Raw genomic sequence first — 22,774 nt, 5'->3', positions numbered from 1 at the left:
CTTATAGAATCATAGAATAGCAGAGTTAGAAGGAACCTTGGAGGCCATCCAGTCCAACCCCCTGCTCCAGCAGACCTTATATTATCTGGAATCTGGATTATTTTGGTGCCTTTAACACAGGGGTCCCCAACCGCCGGTCCGCGGACCGGTACCGGGCCGCTGGTTGCTGGGCGCCACCATCTTTTTTTGGTAAAAAGCGCTTCCGGTGAGCTTTTCCGGGTAGAAAGCTCACCGGAGCGCTTTTCATCATAAAAGATGGTGGCGCCAGCGCTTCGGTGAGCTTTTCCGGGTAGAAAGCCATTTCTACCCGAAAAGCTCACCGAGTGCTGGCGCCGCCATCTTTTTGACGAACAGCGCTTCGGTGACGTCACCGGAAGCGCCTTTTCATCATAAAAAGATGGCGGCGCCCAGTTGACGCCGGTACCAGGCCGCGGCGCCCAGCTGATGCCGGAACCGGGCCGCGGCGTCGAAAAGGTTGGGGATCCCTGCTCTAACAGAGAGGAAAATTGGCAGAGGGGTTTACTAGGACAAGGCTGCCATGCAGCGGAAGGCAGAGTTAGTCCTTCACTTATGACCACAATTGAGCCCAAAATTTTGGTTGCTAAGCAAGAGCGTTGTTAAGTGAATTTTGCCACATTTTAATCAATCCATGATATCTCCTAGGTCTAACAGTCATGTGCAGGCTAGGGAAGTAAATCTGAAGGCGTGTGCAATGTTCTAATGTACAGAAGTTATAGTTAAATGTGTGGCAGAAAGTGGATTATGGGTGTGTTTTCCCAAATGCAGCGAGGTTGAATGTGTATAGTTTTAGAAGAGCTGTATGTGTGTGTGTACATACACATACAGTATATATAGTAGATAATGTATCTTTTTGTGTGCCTATACACACACTATACTATGTAATATGTATGTACACATATGGCATATATACATAGGATTAAATAGTGTACTTTGGATGTTCAGTAGTAGTAAATAAATAGAGAAATTGTATCTCTTTGAGACCAGGCAAGGCACCCTTTGACGTGAGTGACGTCAAATTGGCCACATCCACCCAGTCACACAATCACCGAGCCACGTCCACCAGTCACATGACCAACAAGCACGCCCACCAAATAAGGCACGCCCACAGAACCGGTAGTAAAACATTTTGAATCCCACCACAGTTCCAAACAGGGGAATCTTTCAAACAGCTACAAATAACTACATAATATGATTGTGATATTGGTTTTTTTCTGTCCAATGACTAATTTTTCTCAAAGATGTTCCTCTCACTTGCATATGTCATTTATATGTCTGTGAATTGACCTTAAGTATTTTTTTTAATTCTAAGAACTAATGATTAAAAATAAAAACAGAACTGATTATCAATATTCTACATCATTATAGTAATATTAGCTTCTATTACTTTTAGAATCATATAGTATTATTAGCTACCATTTAGAATCATAGACTGATAGGTTTCAATTCTGTTAAAAAGTGCACAATTCATATTTTACTACATTTTTATGGAGTCCTTGGAGTCGCCAAACTGGCAGCATAAGCAACTGTATGTAAGTAAGAAGCAAACCCGACTGTCACTTGTATTGATCATGTTACCTATTTGGTTATGAAACATCTGCAAGCAAACAACCAAGCACCAAGGATTCCACAGTTCAACCCAGAGCTATATACAGTATATTCTTTTCTACTACATTTTAAGTTCTGAAATTGAACTCTATTTTATGTATACCTTTGCATCCAAGATCTTTTTATGGTTACTATGAATCTATGCATCCAGGATTGTGACTTCTTCTAACACCTAACTGAATCAAAGTTTATTTCTAAGTTTATCTTTTTAATAGGAAATATATGCTTAGAAAATTGGATAATTTAAATCTTATAGATTACTTGACTTATGGTAAATATGTTCTTCCTTAGTTCCTATGTAACATTAGGATTGTTGCCATGTTCTTTTGTACTTATCTGAATGGTTTTGTTTCCAGAAGATTAAATGCTTATCCATAATACTTCTAACCTACTCTATATTCTGATTATTAGTCTAGCAGCAATGAATCTTAAGGCAGTTGAAAAAGACCATTATTTTAATGTTTTGATTATTTATGAACAATTGTTTTTCTTTATAATGTTGCATCATCATTTGCAGTTAACAGGTTTGGCAAATGCTTTTCTGCAAATTTCAGTACATGCAGGTTTAGATCTTGTAAACATATTTTAGAGAGATTATACAAATATTGAGCCAAGAACATGGAACCAGTGTGAATTCTTTTTCTATCCCTATATCCTTTGGAATTGAATTGGAGACTTGTCCAACCTGGTGATTCTATACTTTAAGTTTTGTATCGGTACATTGCTTAAAAATCAGAAGTAAATCAAGACAGGTAATCTGTTAGTGGAAGAGTTTAGTTGTTCCTTGAGTGGGATTTGGAGATCAATGCACAGACTGCTTTAAAATCCACAAATACCATAAATAGCGGCAAGTTTTATTTACCCAGACATCTGTCAGCTAGGTGCTGCAACCCCAGCAGTGATCTCTGCTGCATTGTCTCCCTTTAAAACATACTTGTATATGATCAATAATGTTTCATTGTTCAACTTCTAGCATGGATACCTTACATACAATTTGCTCATTGTACTTATTGAACTGTTAACTGACCTATAATTTGCAAAGTCTTATCTAGTTCATGTTTTAAAGTAAGGGGAAAACCCCCCTAGAAATTACACTCCTCAGTCAGCTGACATATGTACTGTGCAGTCTAAGTAAACCATGAAGCCAGTATTGGCTTTTAATAACTGAAAGGTTATTAAACCTCCCACTTGTCCCAATCCCTGTTTTATTTCCATAAATAGGGAGGATGTTTTAAAAGATATTGTGATAAAACTCTTCAAAGTATTCAGCTGGAATTTAGCAGGTGTAATCCTCTTTGAAGATCATCATCTTTGCTACTTTCCTAGCTTAGGAGTCACAGTTCAAAGTAGTCCTACCACTACTAGGACTAGTTTGGTTTTTACTTTCCACATTGTCTTTAGTTCCTCCTTCAGACCTTTGTACCTCTCTAGCTTCCCATACTCCTTCCTGATGTTGCTATTGCTTGGAATTTCTACTGGTTGTCCATGATTTACAATCATTTGTTTAGTGACTGTTCAAAACTAAAATGGCAATGAAAACAGTGACTTACCATTTTTCACACTTATGACCATTGCAGCATTGTCACATGATCAAATTTCATATGTTTGGCAACTGGTTCATACTTATGACAGTTGCAGTGTCCCAAGATCATGTGATCACCTTTTGCAACCTTCTGACAGGCAAAGTCAATGGAAAAGCCAGATTCACTTAACAACCATGTTATTAACTTAACTACTGCAATAATTCACTTAACAACTATGGCAAGAAAGATCATAAAGTGGGACAAAATTCACTTAAGAAATGTCTTGCATAGCAACATAAATTTTGGATTATGTGGTCATAATTTGAGGACTATCTGCATATCTACCACCATCACTGTTTTCTGTTCAATGTCTTCCACCACAAAGCCCCACAGAATCTTAGCCCTCTTATTTTCCATGATCTTCTGTGGATCTGTACTTGGGAGGGTCTAGCCTCTACACTTTGCAGATGTTTCTGTATACAGTGCATCTTGTACATGGCAACACTAATGAAGAAGAGGCACTGAAGCTGGTATACTATGAAAGTTTATGGAATACTGGAAAGACCAAACTGGTCTTCATGAAAGACCAAATTAAAAACAGAAAAGAGACAGAGAAAGGCAAAAAAAAAAAAATATTCATGGCCAGTACATTAAAATAAAAAGCCAAGCAAAAGAAGATAATAACAAGATCTGGCAACAGCTAAGAGTAGGAAATGAAGAAAGAGACAGAGGGCTAATTCTGGCTGTACAAGACCAAGCATTAAGAACAAATGCATACAAAGCAGAATTGAAAAGACAGCAACAGACAGCAAATGCTGCTTCTGCAAAGAAGCTGAAGAAACAGTGGACCATCTGGTTAGCTGCTGTAAAAAAGATCCCTCAGACTAATTAAACACAACGGCATGACAAAATAGCAATGATGATAGATTGGAGTATCTACAAGAAATACCATTTGCCTGCAAGCAAGAACTGGTAGGACCATGAAATAGTAAATGAAGAAGCTAAAGTGCTCTGGGATTTTAAATTTTAAATTCAAACAAAGAAGCTAAAGTGCTCTGGGATTTTAAATTTTAAATTCAAACAAACATACACCTGCAAGATAACACCCAAGATTTAACATTTTTGTAAATTAGATCCAATCTTATTCAGTTGAATAGCAAGATGGTGCATGATGTAAAAGAATGAAAAAATTACCATTCTGCACTTTTATAAAAAGAATACTTATTCAGCTTCTGTTTAATTGTCTAAACTTGATTAAGAAAGCAAAACAGGGTAGTGTACAGTTATGTAATTGCTTTCAATTGTACAAGTTGAATTCAATGGAACACCTGTCTGAATAATTTATTCTTTTGTAATAATATAAACACAATATCTAAATACAAGTGTGTTATTGATCTTATATTAATAATGAATGTGACATGTTTATACATTTCCAAAATATGAATGTGTCAGCCTAAATAACACTAGTAAATTATCAAATTTAATTTCACTAATGCATCACTTTAAATTTTGCTCATATTACAGGCAGACAGGAATTCTGCATAATTTAATCATAGCAATGAATTTTGCTGAGTAGGAATAAACTTAAATGTGTTTTATTAAAGTGAACTCTTCTAATGAGAACTTTCAGTGGACTTAGTTTGTAACAAACCTAAAATTAGGATATAATCTACTGGAATTTGAGGAACTTTAAATCTAATTGATTTCAATAGGATAGGTTTGAAACATGCTTTTAGTTATCCTATCCTAGGGGTGTCAAACTCGCATCATCATGGTGGCATCATGTGATGTATCAGGACTTCCCCCCTTCGCTAAACTGTGTGGGGGTGGGGCCAGCACGTGACAAATTTGACACCCCTGTCCTGTCCTGTTCAAAGCCTAAATTAATTTAAACAAAGCCTGTATTTGAACTTAAAATTTAAATACTGACATATAATATTTATCCTTGTGTGAATTTAAATTTCATCATATTAATACTTAATACTTCAAAAGATATGCTAAAGATGGAAATAGTTGCAATCGCAATTCTTAAATATTCAGAGAATTGATTGACTAAAGGTTCCAGACTAGCATTATTTTCTTCAACTTTATCCTCATACAACATTTTATAAATCTTGTCATACTGCAGATTTTTTGGAAGGAAATATAAAAGCATGAATCAAATCTATCTGGTTTGGGAATTATGCCAAGTTATACTAGACTGCCTAAACGTGCCTAAACGTGCCTATGGGTCTTTCAAACATCAATAATTAGCATCAGAGAATGAATCAAGTCTTCTATATTTTCCCATTGTCTTTCCAAGGTATCCAAGGGATAAATAGTGCTAAAATGTTGCTTACTATTACAGGATTCTACTTATTACTGCAAGTGATGTACATCAAACTAAATTCAAAGCATTGCCTTATTCACTTCCTAATTCAAGAATAGGAACTAACTTGATGTGCATGCAGAGAAGTCTTTTGAAGAAAATCTTCCACTGTTATTTCCCAACTATTATGACACTTGGGATCAAAGATGTCAAAAATATGTAACACAGGTTTAAAAACTATATTGAGCAGTTTTTGATATTTTTACTTTTCAGTGCTACCAGATTTCTGATTTTGTAGCATGTAGATCTGACAAAGTCTGATTTTTGAAGATATTTCTAAAATTCTCTGCTTTTTATTTTTTGTAATGCAATGTAAAACAATCCTTATATTTTTGATACTTAATAAGACATATCATTATTTCTTTTTAAAAATGTTTTTCTGCATAGCCATTACCATATCATTCAGGACCATGTCTCCTTTTTTAAAAGAAAAAATAATAAAGAACTGAATCATGACAAATGCATTAACAACTTATTCTGCAGACTCAGATGCAGATGTAATATTTCAAAGCAAATATAATGGCTCTTTAAGCTGTTTGCATTTTCCTGTGGGATAAAATTAACTTGACAGTATCTCACTATTTCAGAATCATTTTGTTTGGAAGCACTGACCTCTAAATATATAAAATACCTTTTTGTTATGTAGATGTATGTATCTTTTGAACTGTACAAATAAATATTCTAGGAACTTTCCCTGAAGATTTTTCAAACTGAAACAAGTATGTATTGTTCTCATTGCCAAGTTTTCAAAATCTGATTTAATTTTTAAAAACATTCCTAAATTTCTGCTGAAAGAAAGCAGTAGAAACGTATATCTGTACATGTATTTGACACATAATTGGGCCTGCATGTTATTTTCTGATAGTCTTTCAACATTAACCACTGAAAAATAAATATATAACTATTTTGCTTTATGTTAGCATTGTCTTTTTGGCTTTTGGGGGGTTCTTATTGGTTTAAGCTAAGTTTGTTGATTTTTCTGTAAAGAGTAGGATTTAGGAATAAATTATGTCAAGATAGGATATGTATTAAGTGCCAATTTCTGGAAATCAATCATAAATGTCCATATATTTGAACAATTCTGTTGCTTTAAATGACAGGGCATATTCTTCCAAGAGTAGAGCAACTTGGTTAAATTATGAATAGCCAAAGATTAACCATCATTCTACCTTTTTTTCTACTCTAGTAGTAATACTCAAGTGGTTTTATATTAGCTGCACAGTTATAATGATACAATTATTAAATGAGGCACAAATAGGTTTCTATGTTTAACCCAGGAAATTGGAGGGTTAGGACTTTATATTATTGAATAAATTATTCCAGATTCAGTACTGAATTGCTAATGCAATGCTGTAGTAAGAAGCAAGTGTCTTGAAAGCTGGGATAAAGTGGCTCAACACAACTGAATTACAGTTGAAATTAAAATTATGCCAAAATGGAGGAGCATTGTTACTATGGTCAACATACTTTTTCCCCAGATAGAAATGATCACCACAGAGGAAGTTTTGCCCCTGTGGAGGGGTGACGACTTTATAGTTTAGTTTGGCCTTGATTTTTTGATTTGAATTACCTAGTAGGGCTAATACCAGTATGATATCCAAGTTAATGACATGAAGCAAGAAATAGTTTTAAATTATTATGATCACATTCTGTGCATTTAAATGTGGTTTCTTCTTTATTTTTCTGGTTGATGACTGTAATAAAGATATCTTTTCAAATTGATCTCATTCTTGAGAATATTCTAAACTACTTTATGTGTACTTCATCCATTAGCTATCTTAAGATTGTCTTGAAAACAGGATTCCATACAATACCCATACAATTTGTTCAGTTCTTTACACAGCTACACCTTAAGTTACATTGTGGGGTCCTTGGTGTTTTCTGAGCTTGGTTGTTTTCTTGCAGTGTCCTAGTTTCATTACTAAACTAGGTAACTTTCATCAGGTTATAGTCTTTCTTGAATCTTATTCTCCTGTTCAAACTCTTTCCAGGTGATTGCAAAGCAGAATGAAAGTTTACTAGCATTCCAAAAAATATAGAACATGAAACAGCTAAAGCAAGAGAGGACAAGGTACTTGTTCTATTTTCCAAGACCAAGAGAATTTTGTCTGGCTTGCTATATTTCAGCCCATTTTACAGATATTGCATCCTTATTCCCAGTTTGGTACCTTTACTTGCCCGATTCTTTTATTTGATTGTAAAGCAAATGAACAACATTTGTAGCAATCAAAATTAATTTGGTTATGAGCAGCATTCTTCTACTATTTTATTTTTTAAATAGAACAAACTACATGAATGTATATTTTTTAAAGCCCAGTAGTCTTATTTTAAAGAATTATCTTAATGGGTAGTGAACATCTGAAGTAAAGGGAAGCATTAATTCAATGATGTTTAAAAATGAACCTGTTGTTCATGAGCCAGGATTAGACAATGTGATGGCATATGGATTAATTATTTTTCTTAAGACACTTTCTAAACATTAATTATTAAAGGATTGTTAATCTTACTGAATTTTGTAAATGTCAGAAATGTTCTAAACTAATTTTGCTTACATTTGTCTTTTGCTAAGATGCAAAATTCTGAGGCAGCATCTATCCATGTGTTTGTGGAAAAAAAGTAATTCCAGTTGAGGTTTCCTTTTGTACAGGACTGAAATCAAAGGCTTTAAGCCCAGGGTCTAGGAATTACCATAGCATCTTAAGGCTCAAATATGCATACATCTGCTGAAAAATGTTTTCAAATTACACTTTCAGATAACTGGCATTCAGATACAAACTGTTTGACTAGATGCAACTATTTATGAGATGGCATTCTGTACAAATAAATTATTAAAATCAAATCTAGTACTGTGTCTAGTTCAAGACAACCCAATTTAAGGAAAAGTTAATGTATGCACAAAAAGTTTAGAGTAGAATAGTTACACTGGAAACAAATGAAGGACGGGGGAGCTAGATATGTTTAAGCTTCAGAAAAGATGGCTGAAAGAAAGATGACAGCACTCAAAAACCTACTTCCTAACTGTAAGAATTCTTGACAAGGGCACCAATGATCCAGAATATTGATAAACTTCATTTAATTGCATATGACATCCATGAGCTGCTCTGGCCTGGATTGTCTCAGTATGGACATTAGAATTCCTCAGGCAAGAAATTTCTGACTAACAGAAATTCAAGACATTTTTTCATTGATTTGAATCCCCAAATTAAATATGGTTTAAATAGCTCTTTCCATGGTATAATTCAGTGAATTCCTATACTTCTTTAGACTTTGATTTTGGACTGGCTTACCTTGTAATTATCTTGACTCTTTTTAGTCCTACAACCTGATTGCCATACTACAACTTTAACTTTGGTGAGCCTTCCCTAATAATCATGTTGTCTACTCCCTGATTTTATAAGTGCATTGTTTGTATTCTTGCAACTTTGATTAGATGTCAGCTAACTGATGTGTAAAAGTGACCAGAGAATAATCTGTTCAGCACAGTTGAATTACATGTGACTTTTCTACATTCATATCATTATCAAGCAAACCAAATCTAACATGTGCCTTGCTACAAGCATAGACTAGTAATAGTTCAAGCAGAATAATGGAGGACACGATATCGATAAGCTTTTCTGGCCTGGACAGTCTCAGTATGGATACTGAAATTCCTGAGGCAAGAAACCTAGGATAACCCAAAACTATGCTTATGATCACTTTGAGGTTCCAAAAGAAAAAAAAGGAAAATGTTGCTTGCAGCTGTAGTAATAAAAGAGTAAATTTTATTATCAGGCTGCAGTTATAACATGGATTAAAGATTGGGTAAATTTGAATAACAAAAGAGTATTAACAATAGAGGGGCACGACCTGCAGATTGGTTGGCTTATGTGGGAAGGGAAAATGCACCCATACTTCCAGAGACATAAAGTTAGAGACACCCTAGTATCTGTTTGGATGAGAATTAAGAGAAACCATTACATGAAGATCCCACTTTGGTTATCCACCATGGAGGCAATGGTGTATCCTAATGTCCTAGATTTAAACAAAATAATGAGATATAAAGAGTTATTAGATGAACAGGGAGAATTAAAAACCAATCGAGAATTGAAGAAACAAGGGATAAAAATAGACTGGTGGCCATATTTGCAAATTCAAACAAGATATAAGAGAAATATAGAAGAATAATGGATATATAAAGATCTGCAGAAATTAGACAAAATATTACAAGGGACAGATGAAGAAATGATTACCAAAATGTATATTTACCTCTTAAGATACCGAATGGAAGAAGAAATAGTAAAAGAGACTATGATAATTTGGGTGAAAAATTTGGGTTATAGCATCAATTTGGAATATTGGGGAAAATTATGGGAAGTAAATTATAAATTAACCTTATCAGCTCACAAAGAGAACTTATACAAAATGTTTTACCAATGGCACCTACCTCCGGCAAGACTGGCTAAGATGTTCCTCAAAAGACAGGCAAATTGTTGGAAATATAATTATGAACAGGGAACTTTTTTCCATATGTTGTGAACGTGTTCCCAAGCTAAGAATTATTGGCTCAAAATTAAGAATTGGCTGGAGGAAATTACAAAACAGAAAATTGAATTGAAACCAGAGACATTCCTATTGGGTATATTAAGAGATAAAATTAGTAAGAAATTCCAGTACATTACATTACATATAATAACCACAGCCAGAATTGCCTTTGCCCAGAATTGGAAAATGTGACAGTATCCCCTCCGACATTATGATAATAAAAAAGGTTTTAGATTGTGCAAAAATGTATAAGCTTTTGATGAAAATGAAAGAGAGAGAAATCAAAGTACGATGAAATCTGGAATCTATGGTACAATTGGCTACAAGGTAGACATAAAATAGATAAATGAAAGAAAGGTTATGGTGAGATGAAACAATATTATATGACTAAGTATAATTATGGCCAACTATGTATAATTATGTAAATAACTATGTAAATATATGGCTATATGTTATAAATTGAATATAAAATAATTGTCATAATATTAGTAATAATTTACATACTTAAGAACATGTTAGTGAAAGTGAACACTACAAACATGCTGAAATGAATGGAAATATGTTTTTAATTGTAATATTTGACTAATAAAGATTTTTTTAAATTAAAAAAAAGAGTAAAGGAATGGTGGAATCATGAATACTGAATGTTAAGGCCTACAAATCCTGAACCTTTATCCTTTAGTCTCATCTTACTGTGCTGAAAGTCATCATTACTATTAAAAGAAATAATGCACGCCAAACTAAACTAAATTTGAATTAACTGATAAACTTTTTTCATTGAAATAGGCAACTCAGAATTATGCAAATAGAATTTCTCTTAAGACTTGCAGTCATGAGGCTGATTCAATTAGTATTTTCCATCTCTGATGATAGAACTTTATACTATTCCTTTTTGAATGTCTGGTGGTTCAAATGTAATTGAACTAACAGATCTAATAAAGCAAAGGGGAATAATCTAACAATAACAACTGAAATATCTCCTCAAAGACAAGGAAGTGTCTCGAAGTCCACAAGTCCCTGTTATAGCTAAACATTGAAATAAAGGTTAATTTGCTGGCAGCAAAAGTTAATTTAAAAACTCCTCTGTGGAAAAGAGTCACCAAATTATATTGTACAGGCGGCTGATTGGATTGGGAATCAGAGGTCATCATAATTTAGTAGCATAATAATGGAGCTAGTAGTTATAGAAGTACATTAATTACACACCTGAATTTGGTTTTATCTGTATTAATTTATCTTTGTTAACTGAGCCCCAAGCTTGGTCTAAAAATGCTATCTTTGGGCAGCATTAAGCTTCTTTGCATAGCAACTATCACTCTCATCTCTTTAATGGATTCCAGAAAACACATGACTATTCAAAATATAACTGTGTGTTATCTATTCATGGTTTTTTAATTGTTCTTCTGATTTAGGAGCAGGAAGAATGGCAAGATACCAACTGAATAAATAAAAGTAAGAATTAGGAGGAAAACAGTAACTATTGGAAAATGTAAACATTTAAATTTAAATATATTATTAGATATTGAATAATATTGAATAATGGAATGGATCTACAATTAATAAAGTCAAATAGCTACCAATATCTGATTGCACTTAAAAAAAATTCCATCTGAGATTAAAGAGCCCAATTAAGAAAAGTGAAGATTTTGCTGCCATTTATTTCTGCTTGTTATCTTGCTTAAATTCCTATTGTTCAAAAAATAAAAGCATACAGTTCTCTATTGAAGAATGATTTAGGAGTCCTAAATCATTCTTTAGGATTGGACATCCATTACCAATTTTGAAAGGGCCTGGCATAGATGTTAAATGGCAATTGATGAGTTGTCAGCATCACTGGAAGGATTGTTTTCAGAGATGGTATTCAGCAGTTTCTCAACAGTTCTGGAGAACCGGTAGCTGAAATTTTGAGTAGTTTGGAGAACTGGCAAATACCACCTCTGACTGGCCCCGCCCCCATCTATTCTTTGCCTCCTGAGTCCCAGCTGATCGGCTGGGTCTTATTTTGTTGCCCTGCACAGGAGCTGGAAAGCAGGTTAGTGGTTTGGGGAGGGAATGGGATTTTGCAGTAACCCTCCCCCAGGAGTGGGGAGGAAATTGAGATTTTACAGTATCCTCTCCCTGCCATCCCACCAAGTCACTCCCACCAAGCCACTCCCAAAAAATTCCAAAAAAAAATGAATCCCACTACTGATTGTATTGATGTCCAATAGAACAGTAATTAGATCCTCACCTAGGTGGGTAGTTCAATGCATTTAAAGACTGTCATCTCTCTACATCACCAGCTAAAAACAATCTAATGTCAAAAACAGAAAGGAAATACATCAAATGAGGCACCAGAAGATTTCTGTAATAATTTGGAAAGGGAAAATAGAGTATAGAACTGGCAAGTACATGAAGCATATAAGTTCTGAATTAAATCTGATTTATCTAGGATAGAGAATGTTGTGGATATACCAAATCAGAATAAGTAACTCCCAACAAATTTAATATTGATCATACAGTGGCATTAAACAGTAGATAAGGGGGAAGAAAAAGATATGAAGTATAGTTTAACATAAAAATTCTTATTGAAATATTAAGAACTCTGGTAACCCAAAGCTGTTAAAATGACACAATATGTCATAGTTATATCTTTGTGCAAGATATTGTCCGTGTACGTTGCTGCCCTTACATGATAATGTCATCACAAATGTCATAATTTACCCCACTTGTGTCCCCTGAAAATGCTTATTATGGGCACTAAGAACAAGCATAAGACAGAACGAGAAAGAGATGCATCTACATTGGAGAATGAAATGGGGCACTCAGACAAAGAAGAGAAAGGGCAGGGACACCACAACTTATGAGCAACATGGGACCAAATACATAACTGGCCAATTTACTGTTGAAATGTACCTGGACTAAAGACAAAATATGGAGGAACGCATAGAGATTGATCACATTTGAAACGGCATCTATATTTTCATCAGACAATAACTTTTGTGGACATATTGCTGTTTACTGCATGACTTATTTATTTATTTATTTGACATCTGGCACTATCTGACTGATGAACAGCTTAATGTAAAAGCCATGCTAAAATGAAGTTTTTATTTTCAAACATGACTACTGAAATAAGTCACAGCAGAATGAATAGGAAAATAATCCAGGCCAGGCTAGCATTGTATCAAAATGTGGACAGATTAGCTAAAAAGACATGACCCCAAAGCCACAATTCTTATTGCTATGAATGAAGATATTGTGGAATATATTGTTATTTTCCCTTACAAAAAGGGAATAAAATGAATAATTTTGGACTAATTGAAAATAGATGTACACAGTACAACACATTGTTCTGCTGAGTAATACAACAAGAGTGAGAAAAATGCTAGTCATTTCAGCTCTTTATTCAATTCCCATATGAAGTGAAGATAGAATTATAGCTTCAGAAAGATGAATATTTAATTTCAAATAATTATTTTCTAACCTGTGGAATCCAGATGTGCTAGAACTGTAAGTCTCCAAATCCCTGTTCTGAATTCTGGCAATTTTAGTCCCAATACATTGGGAGAACCTTTAATTACACACACACACAAAAAATAGATTTTTCAGTAGGATTATTTCGTTTTTAATTACTATATATTCATTTGATATATTTCATGATAAATATGTGCAATATTTTGAAATCTAAAATCTGTTTATTAAGCAAATGCAGTGCAATCCTTGGCTGCATTAATACAGGGATAGAATCAATAATTAATAATCAATTAATAGAATCATGTGAAGTTCTAGTACCGCTTTACAAAGCCTTAGTCAGAGCACACCTAGAATACTGCATCCAGTTCTGTTCACTACAATATAAAAAATATGTTGAGGCTCTGGAAAGACTGCTGAGAACAGCAACAAAACTGAGTAGGGGGCTGGTGGATAAAACTTATGAAGAACAGTTACAGGAATTGTGTATGTCTAGTCTAATGAAAAGAAAGACTGGGAGGTGACATGATAGCAGTGTTCCAATATTTGAAGGGCTTCTACAAACATAAGGGGGTCAAACTATTTTCCAAAGCTCCAAATGGCAAGACAAGAAACAATAGTTGGGAACTAAGGAAAGAAGCAATGTAGAACTAAATAAATTTCCTAACAGTGACAGATATCAACCAATAGAATAGCTTGCCTTCAAACGTTGTGGTTTTTCCACCACTGGATGCTTTCAAAAAAAGACTGGACAACCATTTATCTGAAATGGTATAGGGTCTCCTGCTCAAGCAGGGGGTTGGACTAGAACACCTCTAAGGTCCCTTCCAACTCTATTATTCTATATCAAAATTGTTACTCAAAAAATGGTGAAAAGGATGGGGGGTGGAAATAAAGACTAACATAGTACTAAAAACATGAAGTTCATAAGTATTAAAACCTAAGACCTAAGTTCCGAAGACCAGCTGACCTTGCCCCATCCTGCCCCTCCCCTCCCAGGAGTCCCCATGCGCCTGATTCTGGGTCTCAGGTAAGTGCAGAGAGACCTCCTAGGCCCAAACAGGGCACAAGGTGGTGCACAGCCTCTCCCCGGTGCCCCATTTCCGCTCTAGGGAAATGGAGGTGATTGCAGGCATTCATTTGGTTTCTTCTTGGTGCTATGATTGTTTTTGGCTTATCAAAAATAAGACAAATCTGATAAAATTTGATTAAAAAATAAAATCCAGATATTTCTTTCTTTCTTTCTTTCTTTCTTTCTTTCTTTCTTTCTTTCTTTCTTTCTTTCTTTCTTTCTTTCTTTCTTTTTTCTGTTTTTATAAGCCAAACATCTTAACAGGTGACTGAATGATAAACATCAACAACAATTTTAAAATAATTAAAATAATACAAAATAAATATTTTGTGATCCTGTATACATTTATTACAAATGAATTTCTTGGTAGACAGATATATAAGGAAGTTCAACTTCAGAAATACAGAAACAGGGGTTAATTTCAGGTATTTGCAAGGTTGAAAAGTAAGTGAAATAGGATGGTTGATTAATTGCCTGGAAATGATGGATTCATAGACAGCTTGATTTATTCAGATGACCTAAAACTATTTCATTTAATATTTGAAAATAATGTTGAAAGCACTGTCCATGAGAACACTTTGATACAATGTCAAAAACAAAAGAAGAAACTTTGAGCTGCATTTCAAATTAACCTTCATTAGTCTGAAATAATTTTCAACTAGCATTAATAATCAGTAGAATCAATAAAGTTAATTTCACAAGTTCTACATGTCCAATAAGTAGTAACTGTGAGAGGAATCTTTGAGTCCTGGTAAAGAATCACTTAAATATGAACCAGCAATGTACTGCAGCTGCCAAAAAGAAGCCAACACAATGCTAGGCTGCATTAACAGATGGATAGAATCAAGATCACATGAAGTGTTAATATCTTAGCATTATACCTTTGTAATGCCTTAGTAAAACCAAATTTGTAATATTGCATCATTTGATCGCCACAACATAAAAAGAAAGGGTGCACAGAAGAGCAAAGATTATTTGAGGCTAAAAGGTATGAAGAACAGTTGTAGGAACTGGGTATACCTAGTTTAATGAAAGGAATGATTAGATATGACATGATAGCAGTGTTCCAATATTTAAGGGGCTGCCACAAAAAAGAGGGAGTCAACCTATTCTCCAAAGCACCTAAAGGCAGTACAAGAAGCAATGGATGGAAACTAATCAAGGAGAGAACCAATGTAGAACTGAGGAAAAATTTCCTGACAATTAGTAGTTTGAAAGCATGCAAGTACAGTAGATTAATAGGGAAGTTAACAATATTCCATGTGCCTTTGGGCTTTGTGCCTTTCGCATATAGCCATACTGGCCACATGACCACAAATTTTATAAAATCATACATTGCAATGTCCTACCTGTCAATGAATACTTCAGCTTCAACCATAACAACACAAGAGCACACAATAGATACAAACTCAAAGTAAACCGCACCAAACTTGATTGCAGGAAATACGACTTCAGCAATAGAGTGGTCAATGTCTGGAATACTCTACCCGACTCTGTAGTTTCTTCCCCAAACCCCAAAAACTTTAACCTTAGACTGTCTACTATTGACCTCACCCCTTTCCTAAGAGGTCTGTAGGGGCGTGCATAAAGCGCACCAATGTGCCTACCGTCCCTGTCCTATTGTTTCTCTTATTCTTTTATTTTTCTTATATGTACCCATTTCATGTATTCACAACTATGTATACATTTATACTTATTATCTTGTAAACAATTGGCAAATCAAATAAATAAATAAAAAATAAAATAAAAAATGGTCTTTGAACAATGCTGGCTCCCTCAGCCAAGAAACAGAGATAAGTACAGCGCCTTAGGGTCAGATATGACTGATTGGGAAACCTTCACCTTTTTAGAACAATTAATCAGTGGAACGACTTGCCTCTAGCTAGAAGTTGTGCCTGTTCCAGCACTGGAGGTTTTTAAGAAGATTGGACAATCATGGTATAGGATTTTTTGCTTGAGCAGGGTGTTGGACTAGAAAATCTCCACTCTGGTTTTTTTTTTTTTTAATTAAATTTTTATTGGTTTTTAAGACAAACATAGACAAACAAAACATAAAAACATCAAGCCATCATCCATATATATATATATATATATACATACAGTGTGTCGGTTGGTTTACAAATTGTTTTGTGCTTCCATTTCGTAGTCTTCAATTACAATTACATTGTATATATTCTCATATTTTCAATCAAATATTAAATACATCAATATCATTGTTAATCAATCATTTGACTATACTTTTATTCATTCATGTTTTACAAAATAATCCATATTTTACTTAATTTGTTTTATGACAGTTCATATTATCATATCAAATCTATCCAACAATCATTTTGTAGATATAATAAAAAAAGAGTACATCTTGCGACTTCCGGTTTGTTGGCTTCGGCGACTTCCGGTTTGTTGGCTTCGCGAGCGGCAGGGATTTGCGAGCTGCGCGATCCCTGCCGCGCTAGCCGTTTTGGGGCTCCGACCCAGATGGGTACGGAGCTAGGCTGCCTGCAGGGGCAGCTGAAGGTAGGGGATCTGGAGAAGGGTTTGGGGTTTTGCAGACCCCCTCCCGGCTGGCAGAACCCCTTTTCCCAGGACGGTGCGTGGCGGTCCGTAATGGCCGCCACAAAGAAGCTGGCAGCCGGGTAAGAATGCGCAGGAGGAAGTGGAGAAAGTGCTTGAAAGGAGAAAGTTTTTCTTGGCTCCTAGGACTCTAAGACATATTTAACAAAATTCCTGAAAAGTATGACTTTCTGAATGATACCTTCGAGAAGAGGAAAAAGCGGCAGTTTAATGGTGCTGAAAGGATAGCTTACCCTCTTTTTCTACGGAATAAAAGTGAATATTAAGAATTCTATTTTTTTTAGGTGAAAACTGGCTTTAAGCGATGAGTGGGAAAAGAGAGGACTAAAAAAAATATTTGTATGCTAAGACTTTGTTGGAGGAGATGCCTTAAGGATTGAAAGACTAAAATATATTGCAATAAGATTTTAAGAAACAGATTTGGACTTTCTTTTTCTCTGATTGATACTACCCTAGGAGGAGAGAGTGGGAACTCTGTCTTGGTTTGGACTGACTGATAACTTTGGGATTGTCTTATTTTTCCTTTGGAATATTCTGACTGTTGTAAGAGAAAAGAAAAGAAAAGATTTATAATGGCTCCTTCTATTGAGGAACTGAGAAACGATTATGAGCAAGCAAAAAAAAATGGTAAAGCTGGTTTGAAAGAAGCCTTCCTTTTTTTAGAAATGGCGCTTATTAACTATCAACAAACATTGCAGCAGATGAAGACAGCAGAAGAAGAAGAAGGAGAGGAAACCATCTTTAATAAATCTCAGAACTCGACCAAGAGGGAAGGAAGAGGGAAGAGAAGAGAAATAAAGGACTTAAGATTTAAAAAAACATTTAAGAAAGGGAAAAACAAGGTGCAAAATCAATATAAGGATGGTAAACAAAAGGGAAGAGGAATACGACAGAGAAGGGAAGCCAGTAAGGTAGAGGCTAGAAGAAGGGGGTAGAAAGGTTTGTTGGGAGAAGAAAGAAAGGGAAAAGGTGGAGAAAAGCTACAAAGTTTTGAAATTAAATGGGAAAAAAGGAATTTTTTAGGGATAAAGGATAAGTATAATTTCTTCAAAGAGATTTTGCAAGGTACATAAGATGATATGGTAGTATTGTATTAGAAATAGAAAACTTAAATGGCTTAAGAGTTGATAAGAGATTAAAATGTTGAAATGTTAATAATGATTGGTTTTAAAATATAATATGAGGGAGATTTAGAATATTGAGCTTTAATTAAAGAGTTTAATAAGATTATGGGATTGATGTTATTATAAAATTTTCATTATAGTATTTGTTTTTAATATTTAGATCTATTGTTTAACTATGCATTTAATTATTTTGGATGTATTATTCAGTTAGAATGTACCAAGCAAAATCGGATTGGGTATTCTAAAGATTAATTTGATTAATTTAGTCGGAAGATAGAAAGGCATCATACTCTGATTAGTGATTTCAGGAGAAATTTCTTTTTTTTATAAGGAATGAGACAAAGGTACAATAAAGAATGGACAAAAGATACAAATATAATGACTCAAATTAAGATGATTAATTAAGATAGAATTAAAAAGAGTGAAATATGGGGAGAAGTTAATATAGAAGATTTAGAATGGTAAATAAAATAAGTAATGATATGTAAGATGAGTATGAATACAGTTGAAGTCCTTGAAGAAAGAAATACCTGGGTCCAAGTTACTTTCCAAAAAGATCTTTTTTATGTTTTGTGTGTTGTGTATATATGGTTTTTTTGGGGGAGAATTAATGAAACCTTGCAGAAATATAGAATGAGAATAATGGTAACTAAGTCAGAAAGAAATAGATGAAATAATAATAATAAAATGGAATAAGAGTAAAGAGAAAGAAAGAGAAAATGGATAAGAGGTTTTTGTATGTTTATATGGAAATGGTTTAAAACAGAATTATAGTTTATCTGACTTGTTAAATTTATAATGGAAAAGGTTTAAATATGTAATGGATAATGACGACTTGTGTGTTTTGAAAAAAATTAATAAAACTTGTTTAAAAAAAAAAAAGAGTACATCTTTATATATTTATTATTTCCTAAGAATCAACATATTTCATTACCATGTTTTATTGTCTAACCATTGATAGAATAGATCCCAAATTTTATAAAATTGTTTATCATCTTGTTCTCTAATTTCAAATGTCAATTCACTCATTTCAGCACATTCCAATATCTTCTTAATGATTTCCTCCTGTAATGGTATTTTTTCATTTTTCCAGTTTTTGGCAAATACAATCCTAGCCGCTGTTAATACATTTACAATCAGGTATTTCAATTCTTTACTATATATTTCAGGTAAAATTCCCAATAAAAATATCTCTGGTTTCAAGTCTAGATGCTTTTTTGTCATTTTTTCCAACCAAGTGTGGATTTTAGTCCAATATTTTTTAGCATCCGCACAAGTCCACCACATATGGTAATATGAGCCAGGTATCTGATGGCATTTCCAACATTTTTCAGATTTGTTCTTGAACATTCTTGCTATTCTTGTCAGCGGAAAATGCCACCTGTAAAACATCTTATACAAATTTTCTTTATATGCTGTTGACATTGTCATTTTATAATTTTGAGACCACAGTTTTTGCCATTTCTCTAGATCAATCCCATATCCAAAATTCTTCCCCCAAGCAATCATAGTTTCTTTAACTTGTTCTTCTTCTAGTTTAATTTCTAATAAATATCCATACAATTTTTTAATTACCTTTTCATCAATTCCCATCAAAATCTTATCTGTCAGTCAGTTTATCATAGAAACCTTCTGTTTTAGAATCTTTGTCATACCTTGAATGTGTTTGCACATATGAAAACCAATTTGAAAACTTGAAGAAATTCTCTCAATTTTTTCAGCTGTAGACTAGGAAAGTAAGAGGGCCTTCTCTAGATTTAATTCAATAACAAAAAGATATAAAACCATAATCTGGTAGTGACACAAGCACACAGATTAATATCAATAAGCAAATTGTCCGTCAGCACCTGGAGTTTGGAAATTGCCTATCTTCTCACAGTGTACAGAGAACAAAGAGGATGGAGCAGAATTTAGTGATTCCAACCTTAGACAGAACTATTATTTTAATAAAGACTCTCAAGGCCAGCAAAAGAATGTAAATCCAGGCCACAGATGGATGCTACATATATGAAGCTATAAGTACAGTGTGCTGCACAGGCAGATTTATGTGCATATGGTTTTGTTCTTGCCTGTAATTAAGAAACTAATTTAACCATGACAAGTATGTAGACCTTCTCCAAGTAAAACAATTCCTGAATAAAGATTAGAACCTAAGGAGCCATACCTATATGGTGTGACATATGATACCAATATAATGTAAATATATACATTGCAGGAAATCATAGCAACAGCTCTAGGTTCTGTTGTTGTATTAAGTCTTTCAGGGGATTACTAACTTGAGAGTTCATCCTAAGGATTCTGCATAGGGCTCTTCAGAAGTTGTTCTGCTATGACTAGCATTTGCAAAACCTGGTATCATTTGAACTGGGTGTGGCATTGTTCTGTTCAAAAGCTTTTAAAAGTATTTTATTGTCTTGTATTTTGATTATGCTTTTGTATTTAATTGTATGTTGCTGGAAACCTCCTAAATGGCAGCATATAATATAGATGGATGGATGGATGGTTTATGTTCACAGAAATATCCTTTAGCCATCTCTCTCTCTCTCCCCTCTACTTTTCTCCCATTCTTTTTCTTCCACATTCAGTTATAAAGAAACTATTTTCCGTTTGTTGTTGTTTGTTGAGAAGTCGTATCCAAACCATCATGATCCCATGGACAACATTCCTCCAGGCCTTCCTATCCTCTACCATTCTCCGGAGTCCATTTAAGCTCACGCCTACTGCTTCAGTGATTCCATCCAGCCACAGAATAGAATAGAATAGAATGGAATGGAATGGAATGGAATAGAATAGAATTCTTTATTGGCCAAGTGTGATTGGACACACAAGGAATTTGTCTTAGTGTAAATACTCTCAGTATACATAAAAGAAAACATACATTCATCAGGAGTCAAGAATCATAAGGTACAACACTTAATGATAGTCAAGGGTACAATAAGCAATCAAATCACACTAGGAAACAGTCAATATAAATCATAAGGATACAAGCGACAAAGTTACAGGTATACAGTCACAAGTGGGAGGGGATGGGTGATTAGGAGTGATGAGAAGATTAACAGTAGTGCAGACTTTGTAAATAGTTGAACAGTGTTGAGGGAATTATTGAGCAGAGTGATGGCTTTTGGGAAAAAACTGTTCTTGTGTCTAGTTGTTCTGGTGTGCAGTGCTCTATATTGTCATTTTGAGGGAAGGAGTTGAAACAGTTCATGTCTGGGATGTGAGGGGTCTGTAAATATTTTCACAGCTCTCTTTTTGACTCGTGCAGTATACGGGTCCTTGATTGAAGGCAGGTTGGTAGTAATTGTTTTTTCTGCAGTCATTCTCTGTCGTTTCCTTCTTCTTTTGCCCTCAATCTTTCCCAGCATTAGGCTCTTCTCCTCCTTCTCATTAGTTGGCCAAAGTATTTGAGCTTCATCTTCAGGATCTTCCAAAGAGCAGTCAGGGTTGATCTCCTCTAGGACTGACCAGTTTGATTACCTTGCAGTCCAAGGGATTCACAGGAGTCTTCTCCAGCATCATAGTTCAAAGCCCTCAATTTTTTGGCACTCCGCCTTTCTTATGGTCTCTCTTATTTCACAGACATACATTGCAAATGGGAAAACCATAGCCTTGACTAAACACACTTTTGTTGGCAGGGTGATGTCTCTGCTTTTTAGTATGCTGTCTAGATTTGCCATAGCTTTCCTCCCCAAGAGCAAGCATCTTTTAAATTCTTGGCTGTAGTCCCAATCTGCGGTGAACCCAGGAACCCAGGAAAATAAAATCTGTCACTACCTCCATTTCTTCTCCATCTATTTGCCAGGAATTGAGAGGGCCAGATGCCATAATCTTAGTTTTCTTAATGTTGAGCTTCAAGCCCACTTTTGCACTCTCCTTCTTCACCTGCATCAAGAGGCTCTATAGTTCCTCTTCACTTTCTGCCATTAGAGTAGTATCATCTGCATATCTGTATTTCTCCCGGCAAACTTAATTCCAACTTTTGATTCATCTAGCTCTGCCTTTCTCATGATGTGCTCTGCATATAAATTAGATAGGCAGGTGACAGTAAACAGCCTTGCCAAACTCTTTTCCCAATTTTGAACCAATTAGAAGTTCCAGGTCCAGTTTTCACTGTTGCTTCTTGACCCACATATAGATTTCTCAAGAGACAAATAAGATGGTCTGGTACTCCCATCTCTTTAAGGACTTGCCACAATTTGTTGTGATCCACACAATTAAAGGCTTTAGCATAGTCAATGAAGCAATGAAGCCTCCTACTTTAGCATTCCAATCCCCCATGATGATAAGGACATCATTTTTTGGTGTTAATTCTATAAGGTGCTGTATGGCTTCATAGAACCGGTCAATTTCATCCTCTTCAGCACCAGTGGTTGGGGCATAGACTTGGATTACTGTGATGTTGAATGGTTTGCCTTTGATTCGAAATGAGATCATTCTGCCATTTGGGGGGTTGTATGCCAGTATTGCTTTTTCTACTTTTTTATTGACTATGATGGCTATTCCATTTCTTCTG

This window comes from Notechis scutatus, chromosome 6, assembly GCF_049901735.1.
Source record: "Notechis scutatus isolate UNSWTSFEM ecotype Mainland chromosome 6, rNotScu1.2, whole genome shotgun sequence".
Lineage (NCBI taxonomy): Eukaryota > Metazoa > Chordata > Lepidosauria > Squamata > Elapidae > Notechis > Notechis scutatus.
Note: the sequence above shows the minus strand (reverse complement) of the source record.